This window comes from Nicotiana sylvestris, chromosome 7 (assembly GCF_000393655.2).
Source record: "Nicotiana sylvestris chromosome 7, ASM39365v2, whole genome shotgun sequence".
In the NCBI taxonomy this organism is placed as follows: domain Eukaryota; kingdom Viridiplantae; phylum Streptophyta; class Magnoliopsida; order Solanales; family Solanaceae; genus Nicotiana; species Nicotiana sylvestris.
In genome coordinates, this window is record NC_091063.1 from 138,124,650 (window position 1) to 138,134,180 (window position 9,531).

A 9,531-nucleotide genomic window follows, 5' to 3' on the forward strand; every position below is an offset into this window, starting at 1 on the left:
ACCGGTGGTCGTTGGTTCGAAGAAGAAGAAGAAGGACATCCATGGATGTCGAGGGAGAAGGAGGGGTCATTGGTTCGAAGAAGAAGAAGGAGAGTAGCCATGGAGGTCGTTTGGAGCTGGAGGGGTCATTTGGAGCTGATGAAGAGAAGAGGGAAGCCATGGGGGTCGAGGGAGAAGGAGGGGTCGTTGGTTTGAAGAAGAAGAAGGAGGGCAGCCATGGAGGTCGTTTGGGGCTAGAGGGGTCGTTTGGAGAAGATGAAGAGAAGATGGCAGCCATGGGGGTCGTTTGGAGTTGGAGGGGTCGTTTGGAGAAGATGAAGAGAAGAGGGGGCGGGTGGTTTAGGTTTTTTTGTTAAGGAAATGAAAAATGGAGAAAGGGGGGGGGGTCGTATGGGCTATGGGGCAGACGGGGTCGGGGATAGGGTATGGGCTGGGTATCTGGGCTGTCTTGGACGGGTTTCAATTTCAAGGGGAAGAAGATTGTTTGGGATGATGAATTTTAAATTGATTTGGCCCAAATATGACTTAACACTCTTTTATTTTGCTTTTCTTTTCTGAAACTAATAAAACTAAAAATTCCAAAAATCCTAAATTAACTTATAAGACTAGATTAATTTATAAAAGTACTAATTAACTTTTAATAACAATTAACACACACAATTAAATAAAATCACACAACTTGGACATTAAATGCTAAAAACGCAAAATACATTATTTTTTGTAATTTTTTCATTTTTGTAAAACAAACTTAATTACTCCTAATTGTAGAATTAAATCCTAAATGCAAATGCGATATATTTTTATATTTTATTATTAATAATAAAAAAAAACATGCACAAACAAAATAATTACGAAAAATGTCACGCAAAATTCTTAAACTTGTACCCAAAATGACATTTGTTTTATTTGTCGATTTCTTTTGGAGCAGTTTTCGTGAAGCAAAAATCACGTGCTCACAGTAGGTCGTAGTTTTTTTTTTACCTTTTTTAGACGGGTATTTTCTACGTGAAAATTTTGTGTTCTTTAATTTCTGCAATATTTATTCTGCAACTGTAGTATAAGAAATGCATCAAAGAACCAAGTTCTTCGATAATCCAGTACACGTGAAAATTGGGCACCACACAATTCACCTACTCCCCCTCTTATAGGATATTGAAGTATAAAACATCAACTGCGTTTTCAACTCATTATTTCAACTTCAAACTTGAAATATAGACTTTGAAGTTTGAAATACATTTATTAGGAGTTTATTCAAGTTTTTGCTCACAAAACTTCAGCTGTGTTTTCATGTACAAATACCCTTTTTCGACTTCAAATCCTATTTTTTTAAATCTCAACCAAACTATGATTGTGGTACACGTATAAATCCGTTGATATGTATGTGTATTGAATAGTATTTTATAAGTTAATTTTTTAGAACCTTATTAAATATATGCCATTGAAGAATAACTCATTACTTTGTATGGGAGAAATTTCTTTCTTATATAAATCATTCTCTATCAGAGTTTTATAAGTGAAGAGTAAAATTTTGAAGAAAAAAATCTTTATATAACTAGGGAAAAAGGTCCAAAATAGGAATAAAGAATGGGGAAAAATTGAGGAGTGTTTGTATCATCGAATGTAAACCGCGTTCAATAAATGCAACCTATATATCGCATTTCACAAATGGACTTATAAATCTCATTCCACAAATGCAACTTATAGCATGCAATGTTAGCAAGTTGCGTCAATTCTTTCTATTATGTTTTATCCCTAAGTCGAAGGGGAGCCTTGGATGCAATGACAAAGTTATTTCCATGTGACCTATAGGTCACGGGTGAACCATAGAATCAATTGATGATGCTTGTGTTTAGGTAGACTGCCTACATCACATTCGCTTGGGGTGCGGCCCTTCCGGACTCTATGTAAAATGCAAGATGATTTGTGTACTAGGTTGTCCTTTTTTATGCTTTTGTATAAAAAACAACACTCTACCAGGACCAACATCGAGGAGATGTCTGGATACCCTAATTAGGAGGTGCGAGAGGTTGCATATAGTGGTTTTAAGGAGGGTAGAGGAAGACCTAAGAAGTATTGGGGAGAGCTGATTAGACATTATATGGCGCTTCTTCAGTTTACTGAGGACATGGCCTTGATAGGAGGTTGTGGCTGTGAGCACGTGATTTTTGCCATATATGAATTACTCCCATAAATTCAAAACAAAAATGACTTTTTCCATCATTTGCAAATTCATAGATTTTTTGTAGCTTTTTGTTTGCATTTGTCCACGCATGTTTAATTTTAATTAAATCATTGAAAAATACAAAAATACCATGCATTTGCATTTAGGATTTATTTTCACATTTTAAGGTTAGTTATTAAATTAGGTGCTTTATTAAAAAAATAAAATTACAAAATTGGTTTACTTTTGCATTTCTAGCCTTTTAATTATAAATCAATAATTTCCCCTTTAATTTAAAAGTAATTAATTCTTGTAAATATAATATTAGGTTTTTAGCTTAATTTAGTAAATTAATTATTTTTAGGAGTTTTAATTTAACTGTAATTAATTAATAAGGAAAAGAAAAAGCAATTGAACAAAAGAAAAGGGAAAGGGAATTTGTTCTTAAAGAAAAAAACACATATTTGGGCCAAGACCAACAAAAAGAATCCCAAGCCCAACCCCCATCTTCTAATTAACCCGCCCCCACCTGTTAACCCGACCCGACCCCAAATTATAACACAAACGAACAGACAACCCTAATCTCCCAAACCCAGACGCGTATTGTTCTTCTTCTCTACAAAGAACACCCGAATCTACTCCCAAAATTGCCAAAATTCGGGCGAGTGAGCCTCAAATCTCTCCTCACACGTTCCCCCTCTCTCCTCGTCACCACAATGTAACTGTTTCTGACAAATAGATGATTCCTTTCAGATATTTTTTGAGCGTCGTTTAGCTCCTGATCGATTTGCTGGATAAATGGGGGTCGTGTATGGATGAAAATCAATCCTCGCCCTCCATCTGTCCCAAAAATCGTTCATAGAAGGAGATTTGCAGAAATTTTCGGGTGTGTGTGTTGAAGGTTCGAGAAAAAATCAAGAGGGTCTATATAAGGTGAGCTTTTCTCTTTTGAGCGGGATTCTTTTTTTTGAGAGAGGTTTATGGGATAAGAATTGACAAAAAAAAAACTGAGTCTCCTTAGTTTTGATTTCTATTAAGTCGTTTTCTGATTTTAGTTTTTGAGGTTTGTTCTTTGATTTCTCCCCAAAGCAAAAGAAACACAAAAAATATATCTTGGTTTTCTTGATTTAAACTTTCAATGATGGAATTCGATTGAGTTTTTCTGGAGATTTCGAAGCCTTCTGTTGCTGTTTGGTGGTTGATTTTCGTGTTCCTTGTCTGACTTTCATTGATTTTTCTCGGATTGACGACTTTGACGCCAGTTACTTGTATTTTGCTTCCGAACAGAATTAATCGAAGTTTAATTTTCAGGTTCATTTTTGTTTCTTTCTTTTACTTTAACTTCAGTGTTGAGAAACCAAAAATGTTTGAATCTCGCTGGACGTTACACTAATCTGCCTCGTGATGTTTGCTTCTCATTCGAGTAGTGTTTGGTCCTGTGATTGTGCTTGCTAGCTCTTCTAGACTCTTACACATATCGTAATCCGACTTGCACTTCGAATCATTCACAAGTAGTCGATTAGTATCCCTGTTCTAAAAGTTACTTTTAGGTGTTCCAACTATTTTTACGAATTTCTCATCGTGTCTCCCTTGGTTGTTTTGTTTTGAACCTAACAGTTTGAGCATGAATATTGAACTATTCGCATCGATCTTTGTTTTTCTCTCAGTATAAGGGTGCTTCCTGTTTGATTTGTAGCGATTAGGTGCAAGTAATCGATATAGAGTAGAGACCCTTGGAATCCAAGTGTAAACTGAATATCTAGTTCATGGGGATCCTTTGAGATCATAAGGCTGAATCTGTCCTAATTTCTAGCTCTGTTTTACATTCGAAATTATGAGAACATTAAGTCCACTGATTATTTGCCTTACTCCCTGTTTGTTGGTACGAACTGTGAGTGTGTTACTGACTTGAGCATCCATTCTAGTCCTTTGTATGCTCATTCTGTTGTACTCAGCACGAGCCATAAGGTTCAGGAAACCATCAAGTTGTACTGGGAATGTGTAATTGGCCAAGAATGGCCCTCACTGTTAGCCATGATATTTCTGCTTGATACCACGCTTCTGTTATGTGATTAATCTGAGCGCTTTGCTTTCGTCAATCTTACGGATTAAAGTTTCCTTCCTCTGTTTCGTTCCTCTATTTTGCCTTCAAAATAATTAACTTGCGAACTCTGTGAATTCCTTTCAATTGTACTAAGGTAGCTGTTGTTCAACTCATGGCATCAGTTTTAGTTTTGTGCCATTTATTGTTCGAGCATGAGTTATTTAGGTACTCTGTTTGATACTATTTCATCTAAGACTATGAAGTACCATGCCTAATTTTCAATAGATGAAGTTGACGTATTAGTTTGAGTTTTAACATACCTGAAGTGTGAATTGTGCATGCTCATCGGGATTAGTTGATGATGGGCTCAAGACTTTTAAAACTCAAGCAGTATTTTCACTCTGGGATTAGTTCATGGCACTACTGTTAAGTTTTGTAGAATTGTCAGTTAACCTTATTCTTCTCTACGTTGGGTTGCTTCCTCTCTAGTCTTAATCAGTTGTTTTATGGCATTTACATGTTTGTCTGTTCTGAAGTATTTGGTAATTTACTCCTCGAATATCAGCCCTCATATCAGTCCTCTAGAATTCAGAAATCAGGAATGAAATTGGATTGGTTCATTTGATTCTATTTGTGAATTTGATCAAAGTCACGTGGTGTAACGTCTAGAGAAAGTTTCTGACCATCTGCTGCCATGCTTGATAGAAGTAGATAATTGTCTTTGTTATTGGGACGTGATATAACTATGACCATAGAATAAAATAAAGGTTTATATGGCAGAATTGATTGTATTGCACTTCCCAGATCCATTTGTCTGAGCTTAAGTTTTTGGCCCATGATTAGTGGCCTTATAGGCTCCCCAGGCCCACCTGTCTCAGCTTCAGTTTTGGGCCCATGATCTGTAACTTTAGAGGTGAGCCTATGACTTACAAATTGCTGACACAGTTGAGCCTTTCTAGCTTGGGAGGTTTGACTAAAGTTCGTTAGTCTCGAACTCTGGAAATTAGTCTGCTGGGGACAAAAACCCAGAACTTCTAGTTCAGGGTTCTAGAATTCGAGCTTGTTGATATGATTTTTGCTTTGCTTTATTTATTGTTGATATTGCTGTATTTTGTGAACCTTTTGTGCTAATCGTTGTCTATTTACTGTTTTGATATTATTTGAATTGTATATAACTATCTTCTTACGCCACCCCTCTGAGTCTTCTGAAAATGGTGCACATGTTCGCGTGGCCCGCTTTTTCTATAGAAATTATACCAAATAGAACGAGGCTGGGCAAGCGACAAAGAGTGCATTTGACTTAGGGGACTCAACGCAGGGGTTGGGTCCGTCTAGGACAGGTGTGCCCGAAATAACAGACCATCCTGATGCATTCTATGTGCTATGTGAACATTTATTTGTTTTGGATTGCATGCTGACCGGCTAGGGAAAATAAAGCAAAGAGAAAAACAAAGAGTGATATAGGGAAGAAATAAAGCCCGGTTCTAAAGAAAACCCAGGTATTTGAAAACGTCCCGAAACTTTGCCAAAAATTTTCAAAAAGAGTTATTCCAAAAGAATCAAACATTGTGTTCTTCCAAATGTGTCAAAACTGACCGAACTACGCAGGTCTGATTCTCACCAGATGTGGGATACGTAGGCAATCTACATAAGGTTCGGCCTTATTTTTGAAAAAAAAACAAGAAAAAGAGTGTCAGTGGTCAAGTGAGTACAGTCTTGATTTTTGGTCAAAATAAGTTGATCCAACTTCGGCAATGTCTTAAACCGTTCTTGCCGAGATAGCCTTAGAGTATTTTTCAGTTGTCGAAAGGCTATTTTCGTAAAAGAATGAACAAGTTTGTGAAGTGTCGTAAAATAATCCTCCCCGGCCTCAAAATTCATGTGAAATTGGGAAGGGGCCACATTTGCAAAAACAATCATTTGGCTAAAATTGGCATATAAGGGAAGAAATCATGGTCCTTTGATTAGTTTTTTTCTTTGGAAACCTATTTACAAAAAAGGTCCACTAGAGTCAACCCTAACCTTAACTTTTTACAGGAACAAATGAATACCATCCAGGATCCGCCAGAAGTGGTCAGGGAACATGCTCGGTTGCACTTGCGTATGTGGTGGAATGATCTAGATGAAGATGGTCGGAAATTGGTGAAAAAGCAATTGGGTGCCCTTATGAACATTTTTGAGATTAAACCACGTAAAGATCTGATCAAGGCTTTGGTAACTTTCTGGGATCCTGTACACAATGTCTTTCATTTCTCGGACTTTGAGATCACCCCTACTTTGGAGGAAATGGCTGGGTACATTGAGTTTGGACGGGATTTGAGGAAGCAATAACTTATATTTCTAAGGGCTCTGTCGGTGCACAAGTTCTTTGACCTCCTGAATATTAGTAAACAAACGAATAAAGACCATATGAGCAACGAGTGTTGTGTTTTCCATTTCTTATACTTCAGGTTCGGGCACTCTGCTGGTTTCGAAACGCATGAAAAGGGTTTGAGCAACAAATAAGATAAGGGTCGTTGGCAAATTCATCGTCGGTTTGCATTTATTGTGGCATTCTTGGGGATCATGGTTTTTCCAAATGAGAAAGGGACAGTGGATATTCGTATGGCTAGAATTGTACAAATCCTCACTACTAAGGAAGATCATACACTTGCCCCGTTGGTGCTGGCGGATATTTATCGAGCATTGACTTTATGCAAAGCAGGGGCTCTTTGAAGGTTGAAACATCCTTTTGCAAATGTGGTTTATCGAGCACCTTCGCCATCATCCCAGATTCATGAGTTATGGTTCGAGCCCGGGTAACTTCATCACCAGCTACGAGGAGAGGGTAAAGGATTACAACGCACCATAAGGGTTTGAAGCATGGGTCTCCCACTTGAAAGTTCTCAACACAGGTCTGGTCGAGTGGACTATAGGATGGCTCCCGAGTATAGAAGCCATATATATGACTGCTACCAAGGGCTACCTAAGGTTAATGGGTGTAAGGAGTATTCAGCCATATGCACTGCAGAGGGTCTTAAGGCAATTAGGAAGGTATCAGATTGTGCCCGAAGATGAAGATCTAAGCACTCAGGTCATAGAGTTACATCCAGAAGCTGCATTGTCCGAGGCTGTAGTTCAGTAGGATTGGAATAGCTGCCGGTATCTAAAAAATGGCACCCAGGTACCAGACATCGCCAAGGGAGAAGTAGATCTAAACTATGCTACTTGGTTTGAGAAAATGTCTTGTAACGAGCCAGAGCCCGAGAGGCCCGCCAAAAGGCGTCATGTTCAAGCCTTTGATGATAAAATTCAGGAGAGGTTAGCCTGGGGGGGGAGAAGGAAAGGGAATATAAGGCCACCATCCATGATCTACGAGAAGAGTTGAGAAATGTCACCTTCAACAATGATTTACAGGCACAAGAGGCCGAGGGTGTGAGGAGAAGATTGGTGCGAGAAAATGAAGCTCTCAGAGCCCAGGTTCGACAGTTGAAAATTGAAGTCGAAATCTAGGCCGAAGTTGGAAAGATGAAAGACTCATTTATAACCTTACTCAAAAGGTACGTGACTATGAAGATGACCTGTAGAAAGCTGAGTTTGAACTAGCAAAAGCACAAGCAAGGTTGGCTAAAAGTGCCGAAAGGCGTGCAACTTTCGTTCAACAGATGAAAGAAAGATATGAAAAAGGGGTCACAGGTTGGGAAAAGGCAATTGGCAACCTCGAAGGTGAAACGGCTAAACAAGCCAAAAACTTTAAGACTGAAAGAGAACATTGTTACGCCTTAATGGCACGGTTGGAAAAGGACTTACAACACTTGCAAGAGCAAAATCACGCTGCCACTCAGGTCTTAGAGGCTAGATCTCGTTAAATTGGTCGTCTGTTACAAGAGAAGGGCATCATGAGTGAGAGAGTTCGAAGGATTGCTGACTATATTACCATGAAGTGTAGTGCGTGTGAGGACATGACAAGGTCCATGTTTTTCGCCACTGTAATGATCTTCGTCCGTCATATAATGGAAGAACTCTATCGGCTCCAAGATGAAATGGCAAGTAGGCCCGCTGCAAGATCGGTTGGTGTTCCTAGGGCAGGGTTGGAGGCACTGATGTATTTGTGATTTTCACTTGAGTCAGTATTTTCTTTCTTCTGGAGTCTGTCATTTGTTTTCGAGTCTGTATTTTCTTTTGTTGGAGTATGATAGCTTATTTTGGAGTCTGTATTTCGTTCTTTCATCAGAGTCTGTTAGTTTCTTTTGAGTCTGTTAGTTTTGAGTCTTCGTAATCAAAGCATTTGCTTTTTATGAAAATTGAAAATCCCAAAATATTTTGTTATTTATTTTACATTTATCTCTCCCAGAACTACGCTCGGTCTGATTCATGCGGAGTCATGATACGTAGGCAATCTCCATAGGATTCGACCATAACTAAAAGAAAGAAAAGAGTGAGAATAAGAGAGAGAAGGAAAAGAAATGAGAAACGGTGAGAAAGAAACAATGACAAAGCAAGAAAGAGTCATGAGAGAATAAAAACAAAAGAGAGACCAAGCAAGGAAAGGCAAGAATAAAAAGAAAAAGAGAGGGAGAAAAGAGAAGTTGCAAACGGAAATAAGGAAAAGTCAGGAAGACGCAAGCAGCCGATCAAATGCATAACAAAAATGGTTAACTGCTTAGGTGCATTCACTCCTCAAATGTGCAGTTGCTTATCTGTTAAAACCCTAATCGCTAACGAGTTTGTTATTAATGAAATTATAGTCCAGACAGGTGGTTAGTTTGATTGGCATTCTGGTAACTCACTCCTACAATACCCAGTCCAAAAAAAAGTCGAACATGGCCAACCAGGAACTTGAGGCAAGTATTGCCGATCCGTCAAAAGAGGTGGAAGAATCGGAGGTTAATCTGAAAGATGAGTTGTATAAGCTGAATCAGCAGATAGCTAAAATGTACCAAGCATGGGCAAAAGGGCACCCACCACCAGTTTACCCCGCCATTGGCTCATACCCAAGAACCTCCCACTGTAAACTCATTCCCGGCCTTTTCCCTTTACCAACAATGCTATGGCACCACTTCCCATACTTCACAAGCTCCACCACCCAAACAAGTCCTGTACCCTCCTCCACTAGTCACTCCTATTTTTGTGGCCCCTCTACCTGCTGCATTACACCGATCCTCTAGTGAGCCTCTATTCCAAACTTACGACAACCAGTATTACCCACCAGAGCCCACTTTCAAGGCTCCCGAACCCTATTTCTACACTTCTCATTTTGACCTCCCTGCGGAAACTGAAAAGCTATCTAAAAATTCTGAACAGGAGGAGATGTTCCGGAAAGTTAAAAGCTTGGAACAGTCATTCA